A 10,305-nucleotide genomic window follows, 5' to 3' on the forward strand; every position below is an offset into this window, starting at 1 on the left:
GTGTGTCTGTGCTTCGCCCCAGGAAAGACAGACGGTGAACTCCCAGATCTGTCGCTGCTCCTGGAGGGGTGGGGCCCTCAGCATCTGTACCGCTGCCAGTCATTCCACATCCTCATGCCACTTGTGCTCTTGCTAAAACAAAAAGTACGTGAAGTAGATCCATGCATGTGGACTACAGTTTAAATATATTTTTAAATATATTGTTGCTGTTGAGGTTGTTGTCGTTGTCGTTGTGTTATATAATTCGTAGCTATAAATTTTATTTAGAAAGTACCGAGCAAACGCAATGTGGTAACCAAACATTAATAATAATTTCTTTAAAACTTACTAATAAAACCCCTAAATTACCAGTTAAACATTATTGTCTGCCTATGGGCGGCATGATGGACAGCTTAAACTACTGATCACAGAGAAAGGTTGCTTTCAAACCGGGTGGAGGGCGGAACCGTTGGAGAAAACTGGGGTTCCTCGTGTGGATTTGATCATGATAATGTGTGGCATACCTTTCAGATAGTGTTATAACAGTTCATTTTACGACATGTTGGCATGGGTGCCCAATCAAAGTCCATTCTGACCAGTCTGAAGTGAATGTTTGCTCCTCTGGGTTTCCTTCAAGAGCTGGTGAGATGAAAGAAGCCACAGCTGTTCAGACCCTGCTGGGTGGGATGCCGTTAGCCGCGTGTCTTCTAGACAGGAGTGTGTGGTCTCAATCCTCAGCTGATTTTGAAGTAAACATGGATCTCTTTTGCTCTCTACTACATGTACACACAGACACGAGACAGTTCAAGTCCACATTTTTTTATTTATTTATTTTATTTTATTTTAGCCAACTTTGTGAACAGGTCAGAGCCAAGTGCACACAGAGGTAACATTCATTCAAGATGACATGCAAGATGCAATATTGGACCCAGACAGTTGCAGTCTGGCCCCGCTCGTACCACAAGAGGGGTTGTGCTTGTTATTCCACTTTGGCTGCAGTTTGCCTTTTCCTAATCCAGCTTTGGGTGTATATTTTAGCAGGTGTGAGGAAAAGTAGAAGGTTAATTGCTGACAGGCAGCCATCCGTCCCTGCTGGGAGATTCACTCTCAGGGTGTACACTTCCTTGAGACAACTCCCTAACTCACATGCTCAGATTAAACCCATTTGTGATGAGCAACAGTGATGACATGAATTGTGTAAAAGACTGAATATTGTCCAATGTCCATCCCACCCCTGCCCATTCTCCTGAGATTTGAGCTGCAAGCATTGTGTTCTCCTTCATTTTTTTATGTGATGACTACATCTCTGTATGAAAGAGAACACATTTTTCATGTGGATATGTGCTGACAGGCTAATGAATATATTCCACAAACTCCAAACTCATGTTAACGATTAGAAAAATGCACGCTGAGTATGTTTTGTTTCTCAAAATGCCACAATCTAACAGGTTTTTGTAATTGTTGAGATGATGGACTAGAAAGGCCCTCTGCTGGAGTAAAACTGCGGTCCAGGTTCAGGGTCAGTTCAGAGCCAGCATCCTAAAATCCTCAAACAGTGTTCAGAAAGTATGTTTAGACCCTTTGGAGAATTTACACATTTCTGACCCTGCCAGCCTGTCATCAAAAAGAAAGTGAGGCTGACAGCCATGTATGTAATTATCACCCGAACATTGTCTACCTTTGTTGCAACTTAATTGAAAACTGTTTTTTTTTTTTTTTTTTTGCGGGGGGGGTTAGGGTTAGGGGGGATTCCACTGAATTTTGGCAACGTTCCCAGAACAGCTGCCAAGATATTTAAAAATCAACAACAGCCCAGCAAGTGGTCCATTCGTGCAATTAAAGGAAGGCGCATAGGCAGAAAAACTGGGTTGAGCAATGGTTACAATTCTATTCATGGTTTTGTTTAATTTTTGGGTTTACAAAATGTGATTTGATTTTAAAATAAACCTCCAGCCTCTACATGGATACAGGGTGTGTAAATCTACATATGTTGGTGTGAATAGACAACATAAATACACAAACATGCATATACATATGCTCACTGAGCTTTTTCCCCGTGTGTTTTTTTTTTCCTTCTCCCTGTGGAGTGTGTGAGAACTGAGAGGATTTTCCTTTCAACAACACAATAAAGCAAACCAAAGATTAGACCCCTTATCCCCAGTCATTTCTACAGTGTTGTTATCCAGTTGATCCTCCATTAAGGAGGATCAACTGTTCAGTGTGGATGAGGCAGAAAGCTGGGGAAATGGGAGATCAGCAGGTAATGTTTTCTTCAGACAGTCTTGGCGTCTTGGAGAGCACTGACAGTGGAAGAGCATGAAGTTGTTCGGTGAAGTCAGCGAGGAGCAGTAATTTCTCTTCAAGAATGTGAAATCTTTGCTCATTCAAACAGATTAAGTTTTAACAAATTGAAAATGCTTTCACTTGTAGGTTATATACTTAAGATATCTAAGTGGCCAATATATCATTTCCCAGTGTTTGCCCTGTCTCCTCTCTGTATTATGAAATATAAGTTGGCCCAAGTTAACACTGAAGGTTAAATTATGGTCTGCAGTTGGATAAAATGCAGAGATTCTTATAAAGTCAGGCATTAATATTCCATTTGTGGGTATGAAGTCCAGTTGTTCAGAGCAGAAAATAACTTTTCTTACATGTGCTTGTGCACAGACACACACTGAATGTAGTGCAATCTGTGAGTAATTTCTAACAGTAATCGTGAAGATCTCCATCGAGAGGGCAGTCGGCCAGGCCTGGTCACCCAAGGAGTTCTTACATGCACACACACACACACACACACACACACGCGCGCACACACACACACAGGCTTCCGAGCTTTACTGCCAACAGACTTGAACAGTTTATCTAATCTTGATGACTTGAGTTGCCACCAGGCTAGAAATGCTTTAAAACAGCTGGAGCCAAGCTAATTATCAATTATTGTTCCTTATCAATCATTATGGATAAGGAGCATTAATTAGATTGCAATGAGACATGTCAACAACCATGGAGGGACTTCTTAGTATGCCCAGAAAATTGGTATATATACTGTACAGTGTGCAGGGATACATCTTTTTAACTAGTTTTTTTATTTTTATTTTCTTGGTAGTTGATGATTAAAATGATTGAACTCATTAGTTGTGATCACATACCTGGAGCTATCCAGTCTGTCTGCTTTATTGTCTAAATCCCTTTAAAGCATACACCGACATATTCCCTCACATAGAGTCTAACTCAGCTCTCTCTTCCTTGATTCTTAGAGATGTAACGTACCATGAAATGGTGGATGACAGCAAAAACACAAAAACTATATGGCAAACATTCAAACTGTTCAACACACTTCCATACTATGGCTATGCTGGGATGACATCAGCGGTACAACATACTGTATATCACATGGCTATTTTTCACACATCAGGTGTCACACTTTCCAGGAAGGGGCCGATAAAATGGAGGGCCGTGCAAAATAAATTCCCTGGTGCTCTGCTGATCTACTCACATTCTTTGCTTGTGTCGAACTGACTGGCTTCACTGGTGAAATATTTCATAAAAGGTATCACTATTTTCCATCAATCACTGTAAAAAAATATCTTCCTTTTCAGTCTCTGCTGTGAATCTGCTCTAGTTCCCAGTTACACCATCACCTTTCCTTTGCTTGTTTTTTCTCTCTCTTCCCATGAAATATTTCATGCATCTCAGTAGTTTTGTAACTTTTAAACAAACACTGGTGTATCCGAGGCGTAAAAAAAAAACAAAACATTTTGTATGTTGCCAAACCAGTGAGTACTTGATTTTCCTTACACACACACACAGAGTGTAACTGAGGGAAAACACCACTAGATCTTCTTTCTTTGACTGAACTGGAAGTAAACAACATCACAGTCCCACAGTCAACACAATTAAACAATTAAACCATAGCATAATTCAGTTCAAAATTCACAAAGTTATACTGCCAGTGGACATGTTGGTCAATTACCGCAAAAACATACAACCCTGTGAGGTAGACAGTGAACATGCACACTGAGAAAATTAACTCCCCCAACCCCCGCTGGCTGCGTTGTTTATTTATATTCTTGAGTGTGTTAGTGATTGGCAAGTGTCTGAGCGTGGGATTATTTATTTATTTTCTCAGGAGCGTGCAGCTTTGTGGCTCACTGAGCAACACACCTCTGCAGTTAGAGTGAAGTGACCTGAAAGCAGAAACATTGCGGGATGAATTGCACAGCTATAACAGCTGAGAGACACAAAGAGGTATGTTATCGTTTTGAATGAAAAACGTTTTTGTTCAAATAAAAACTACGGAAAAGCTAGCACAGAAAAATGCAGGGAAATTCTGTCTTTGATCAACATGCTAGATGAGACAAACGAAAAGTTGTGAAAAGACAACTTTCCTTTGAAGGAAGTCATGAATAAACTTATCATATAGATGATATTGTTGGAAAACACACAAAAATGACACGCACACTGTTTTGTTTATGTCTCTTGTGCCTTTCTGGTTATTTTCCATCGAATGCACCAGCTGGATATGAGCAGCATATTACACTGTAGAGAAGTTTGTTGAATTTTTTTTTTTTTTTTTTTAATGCCTGAAATTAATCTACGGTGGAAATAACTAAAGGAAGCCACAAATGTCTCCCTTAGGTAGTGCCAGATGTTTCCAAGTGAAGAACTGCCAATATCTTTCTCTACAGCATTTATCTTGTCTCTGCAGGGGAGAGGAGGAAAGTGCTGATCATGAAGGAGGGAGTGGCTGTCAGAGGAAATAGATGGCTGTTATCTCACTGTGATTTGTAAATCTTACCAAATGTTATTCTAAGGAAAATCATCATCTGATTCTGCTGCTTTCAGATCACAGATGTTAACTTTCGCATCATGTTCTGTGGACAAAAGAATCTAGGAGGTTTTGTAATGCTATGCCTACTTCTCTTGTCACTCCATTCCGTCAAAATAAAAATACTTTCCTTGAAGTCAGATGTAGATAACGCCCCCCCCCCCCCCAAAAAAAAAAAAAAAAAAAAAAAAAAAAAAAAGTTTGGCATTCTATCAAGACAACAAAGCTGAACTGACGTCTGTCTGAGAACCTGATAGACCTTTGCATTCCTCTGCAGTGAAATAAACATCTTTGGATCTCAACTGATTTGCAAGCAGTTCTGAGAGATACACTAAAGGAAGGATAGAGTGTAAATTAAACCTTCAGGCAGGAGGCTGATGTGGTGCCTCAGATGGCCGGAGAGTCTTTGAACAAAGCACGTTCAAAAACACCCTCCCTCGTGTCATTTGTGAGTGCAGCCTATACGCGTGTGTCTGTCTGATGCAGCACAGCTGTGTACTGTCATTTCTATCAGGGAGACCTTTCCTCCCCCGATCAGCTGTTCTCACTGTGTAGAATAAATCAAAATTCTGCCATCATGGTAGAAACGCAGACGGTTTTAAGTTGGTGATCCCATTATCTTTAACTGTTAAGTGTTTAAGATAGCCAATAAATTCATACAGTATATTTTAACTTTGAAACCCTTCCATGACGCAAGAAGAATAACAAACACAATGTGCCTTGCGAGATATACCTCGGAATAAATGACACAAGTCAGACCCAGATATGAGACAACAGATAAACCGAAGCCACACAGTCCTCCTGACGCACTTACAGTGCATGGCATTCCCTGTTCATGTAGGGATTTTGACTTGTGTTGCCATTAAAGAGGGGTCAGATGTTGGCAGCAGTGAATGACTGACAGAGGAAGTTTAGACAGAAGGCATGTGGACTGGACTTCCTGTCAGAAGGCTTAATTGTTTTGGGCCAGTTGGGAACGTGAACTTTTCTCTCTTATTCACCTTCCCACTCTCCATCTCCACAGTTCTTTTTTTTTTTTTTTTTTTTCTTTTCGCTGCAGCATTGTTTACACGTGATTCATATCTACACTTTCAGGCTATCCAACCCGGGTGGGGGTTAGTATAGATAGGGAATACTCAAGGGGGTGAGAGAGGACTGCAGATAGAGACATAGCAATGCCTGTGGCCCAGTTTGGCTGAATTTACCGCAGAGTTCTCACAGCTTATCAAACATCACAGTTCACTGAGTCAGGGGTAGAGAGAAGGCTTGGGGGGAGGCTGGGCTTTGGGGGTGGCGGTTGGGGGATGTCCCTGCATTCACAGTGATCGCTCTAAAGAAGGAGCTTAGATTTGACATCCTAGAATTAACAGTTATAGGTCAGAATCTATACTGCATGCTACCATGTAGTAAAAAAAACGATTCAAACCTTGATCTTTATAGCATTATTGTAGGCCTAGATTTTGTCAATTTTTTGTGTGGGTGGGATGTGGAGCTGCATTGGGAGTATGTCCTTCAGTGTGTCAGCTTTCTCCTTTCCTGAAATGAATCATTTTAAATCACTGCCGCATCCTGTGCTGGCTTGAGCTTGTAATTGTGGTCACTCAGGCATAAAGAGCAGAAAAGAGCAAGAGAGAGAGAGAGGGCACTGAACGCACAAAGGAAGGGGGATTGTACGATAACCTCACCACTCTTATATAAGTACTGAAAGCCTTCAGGTTTGAAGGCCATCCACATGCCAATCTACCAGCGACCTTTTGTTTCTCTTATTGAGGGAGGAATCTTCCTTTCACTTCCATGCGGGCCCCTTTATTAAATCCATTCATCAAATACCAATACCCCAAACTGTTTCTTGTTTAACATTATCAACAACTGAACATCTTCTGTTCCTCCCCACCATCCTTTCATGGAAAGTAAAAAGGGGCATGCCAACATACCACAGCTGACGTCCGACTGTGTGATCAAGTTACTGATACAGCTGGATTCTTAGCTGTTCATTTTAATTTTTTCACTGCCACTACCACCGTCTCCCCCTTTTAGCCACCTATTCATTATAACAATGGAATGCATTTGCGTGGCTTTCATTTGGTCTCAGAGGAACATATTGGCAATAATGGGTGTGCCACTGAAGCCTGACTTTCTGAAATTCAGCATAACGTGTTTTTTTGAATGTACTGCTTCACTTGAGGGAACACTCACTGTTGACGTCTGGTGCTGACTGAGCCGCTGCATGCCATAAATCACTTTATTACAGTGTTTCAAAGTATTTAAAACAATTAAGAGCAGTTAAGCACCCAATTACAAGCACATCCTGATTCTTGTGGAACCCCAGCGTTAGCAGTTCAATGCTAATATGGTCCCAATCCATATGAAGGTGATTCAGTAAGTCACTTACCGCCACAATAAACCCAAGATTTAGCTGACCAATTACACCTAACTGGAAACAATTTACAGCAGTTAGGAGTTTCAATAAAAGTAAAAGTAAGGTCACTTATAAAGCAGCGCTATGGGCGCCCACAATGGAGGCACATAGAAAAGTGTTGGGTAGAAAGGTGCAAAACACTGGGGTATCAGGAAGGTTGGGAGAAATTACAAATTTGTGTGTATGTGTTAATCTGTATGCATTCACACACTCAGAAAGAGTTTTGTGTGGCATCTGATTGGCTGAATGGGCCAGACTATGCCATAAAAACACCTTCACCTCCATTATGCCATAATGAGTACTGTGTCAGGCTGCTGAATAGTGCACTCTGGTTGCTACCACACAGCTCAAGCCTTTCGCTGGAGAGGAAATGAGTTGTGATTGGTACAATGACTCACTGTGAAGTGGAGGTGGCACTGGGACAAGCCAGGGATATATGCTATATGGAGTGACGGCAAGGTTTCCATCTGCTGTGGTGCTTATTATCCTGCAGGGTGTTGGTGCTGAAACAGGAAGCGACTTGTAGCCTGTAGCTTGTTGTGGGTGTGTGGGTGTATGTGTGTGTATGTGTGTGCATCTTTGTGTGCGGTAGCGTATGGGACTGATAAAAGTAGTAGTTTAGTGTTTTCAAAATGGATTTTAATTCTCTGGCACCGTTCGCAACACTGTCACAGGCTGGTAACACTTAATTGTGCCATGCAACAAAAAACTCTAACGGCTGATTGCATGAATACAGATGGAGTACTGTGAAAGCACATACGAAATATGTGGTGTGAATAAACTTGAACAGCTAAATCCTCAACACTGATATATCTTACACTAAGCTACTTCATAAATGGATGGAAACTAAATTTCAGACATGTTAATCCTGCCTAATTATATATCATTGTAATCCTGATGCAAGGATAAGTTTCTTTGCAGTTAATTAAGACTGTGTTGTGTGTTGGCAGCACTTAGGGAGTCTGGGGCCCTGAGCTGCCTTACTTTGACACCCGTAACAAGAGAAATGGGCAATAAATAGAGTGGAAGGAATGAGGAGGAAAGGAAAGAAAGGGGTAAAGCCGTGATAAAGTTTGGAAAATGAAACCCTTTATCTGCTTTTCATCTACGGTAATGGTCATTAGCTGAGTTTGTGCTAGCTTGCAGTAAATTTTTAACCTTTCAAATCACGGGGTCATTCCATAGAATCACGAGAAGGAGGCGGTTATAAATCCAGTGTCCAAGTGTTTTATTTTTTTTCCACATGGGATAGCTCATTAGATTGGAACAGCACAACCAAAACCAATACCATATGGTTGTTAACAGAAGAAACTCAATTAGCAAGCTAATAGGGTCATACAAGGGCATGGGGTTATAAGACAGAGATGGACAGATAGAAAAAAAAAAGGAAGCTGCATATGGTCCTGACGAAAACAGAAGGGGACAGAGATTCCATGTGGCTTTTTAAAAAAAAAGACAAATGGGACAACAAGGAGCAACACAACTTGTCTCTATATTTGCCTGCTTAACTTAAAGGAACAGAAATGACACTAATTCACATTCATGCCGCAAGTTAGATGAGAAGATTAATACCACTCTGTTGTTAGTTTTATGAAATATGAAGCTGCTGCCAGCGCAGCTAGCAAAGCTCGGAGTAAAGGCTGGAAACAAGAGATAGCAGCTAGTCCACTACTTTTACTATTAATTGTTACTTGTTTTAACAGTCTCACCTTTCTGCTTTATGATCACCCTTATCCGAACAATCTCTAGACTGTAGCCTTGTATTTATTGTAGAAACAGGAGAGCCTAGTAACTATTGCAGTATATGTCTGAAAGATTGTTTTACAATCTCTAGAGATAAAAAATGTGTTTAAAGGACTGCATTCTTTCATCCTTAATAAGAAACTGAAGAAGCCCATTTTTTCACAAACCCCTGCCCCTCAAGGCAAATGGATTGTCCCCAGAACTCAACCCATCGCTTCTGTGCCCTCAACCCAGACCTTAACCTTAAACCCCAACAAAGGACTGAATGTTCTTCCAGAACATACTCTCTAAGCCAGACCACCTGGGAAACTGTCTCTGGTCTCTGGTCCACCGTCTACCTGTTTGAAGACCACAGCATTAATCGTGACCTCATTGCGGCAAGTTAATCACATCACAAAAAGCCATGATCCTCACAGGAAGCGGGACTTAAAACCAGGAAGTCCAGACAGGGGGACGGCCTGAGGCTGGTAATCAATCACAAGGTGTCTGGCATCGCGTCACCTCCATGTGTGTCTATGTGAGTTGAAACCTTTTTTAGTTTTTTAATATATTGTGGAATAAAGTGAGGTCATCTCTAACATTAAGTAATGCAGCTAGCTAAAACAGAGTCCAGTGTTGGTAAAAATGATTAAAAAGGAAAAGGCAGTGGGATGAATGATGATTTGTTTGCCACAGTAATCGTCAGCTCTGTTTTGGTATCATCAAAACCAGGACACATCCTCACAGAGGACCTCATCATCAGATGCTCTAACAGGAGAAATACTTTTTGTGAACAGCATATTTTCTTTCACATGTGTTGCTGAGACTGTGAGCGACAGATGACCCTCGTGGTTCGTGAATTTAGCGCAAACCTTTGTTTCCATGGTAACAACAAGGCACCATTCAATTAGTGATGGCTGTTTGACTGACATAGAGACAGTCAGACTTTGTTCTCCTAGTTGGGCATTGTCTCCTCAGTTTGGGCGTGGAACAGTGAGAATTTTTTTTTTTTTTACCATTTTCAGTAGTGTTGTTTAACAGCGGCATTGTGTTCATAATTTTTTTTTCTTTTTATTTCTGTGTGCTATATATTTTCTTTTGCATATTTCAAATGTGATTCTTATTATTAACATTTTTGTTTTTAAAATAGGTGAGGTCATGTGATCAATTGAGTCATAGGCTGCATTTCTAATTAAGATGTAAAGAATATGTAACTTCATGTTTGCCCTTTTCTGGTCAATCCTAATTCTTATTCTTATTCTCTTATTCTAACAAAAGACTTTACATTCGTGTTTTTTATATTTATAGGAAAACTAGGGCACACCTCTCCAATCACACAATCCTGAAGGGCAGAGCA

This window comes from Echeneis naucrates, chromosome 16 (genome assembly GCF_900963305.1).
Source record: "Echeneis naucrates chromosome 16, fEcheNa1.1, whole genome shotgun sequence".
Lineage (NCBI taxonomy): Eukaryota > Metazoa > Chordata > Actinopteri > Carangiformes > Echeneidae > Echeneis > Echeneis naucrates.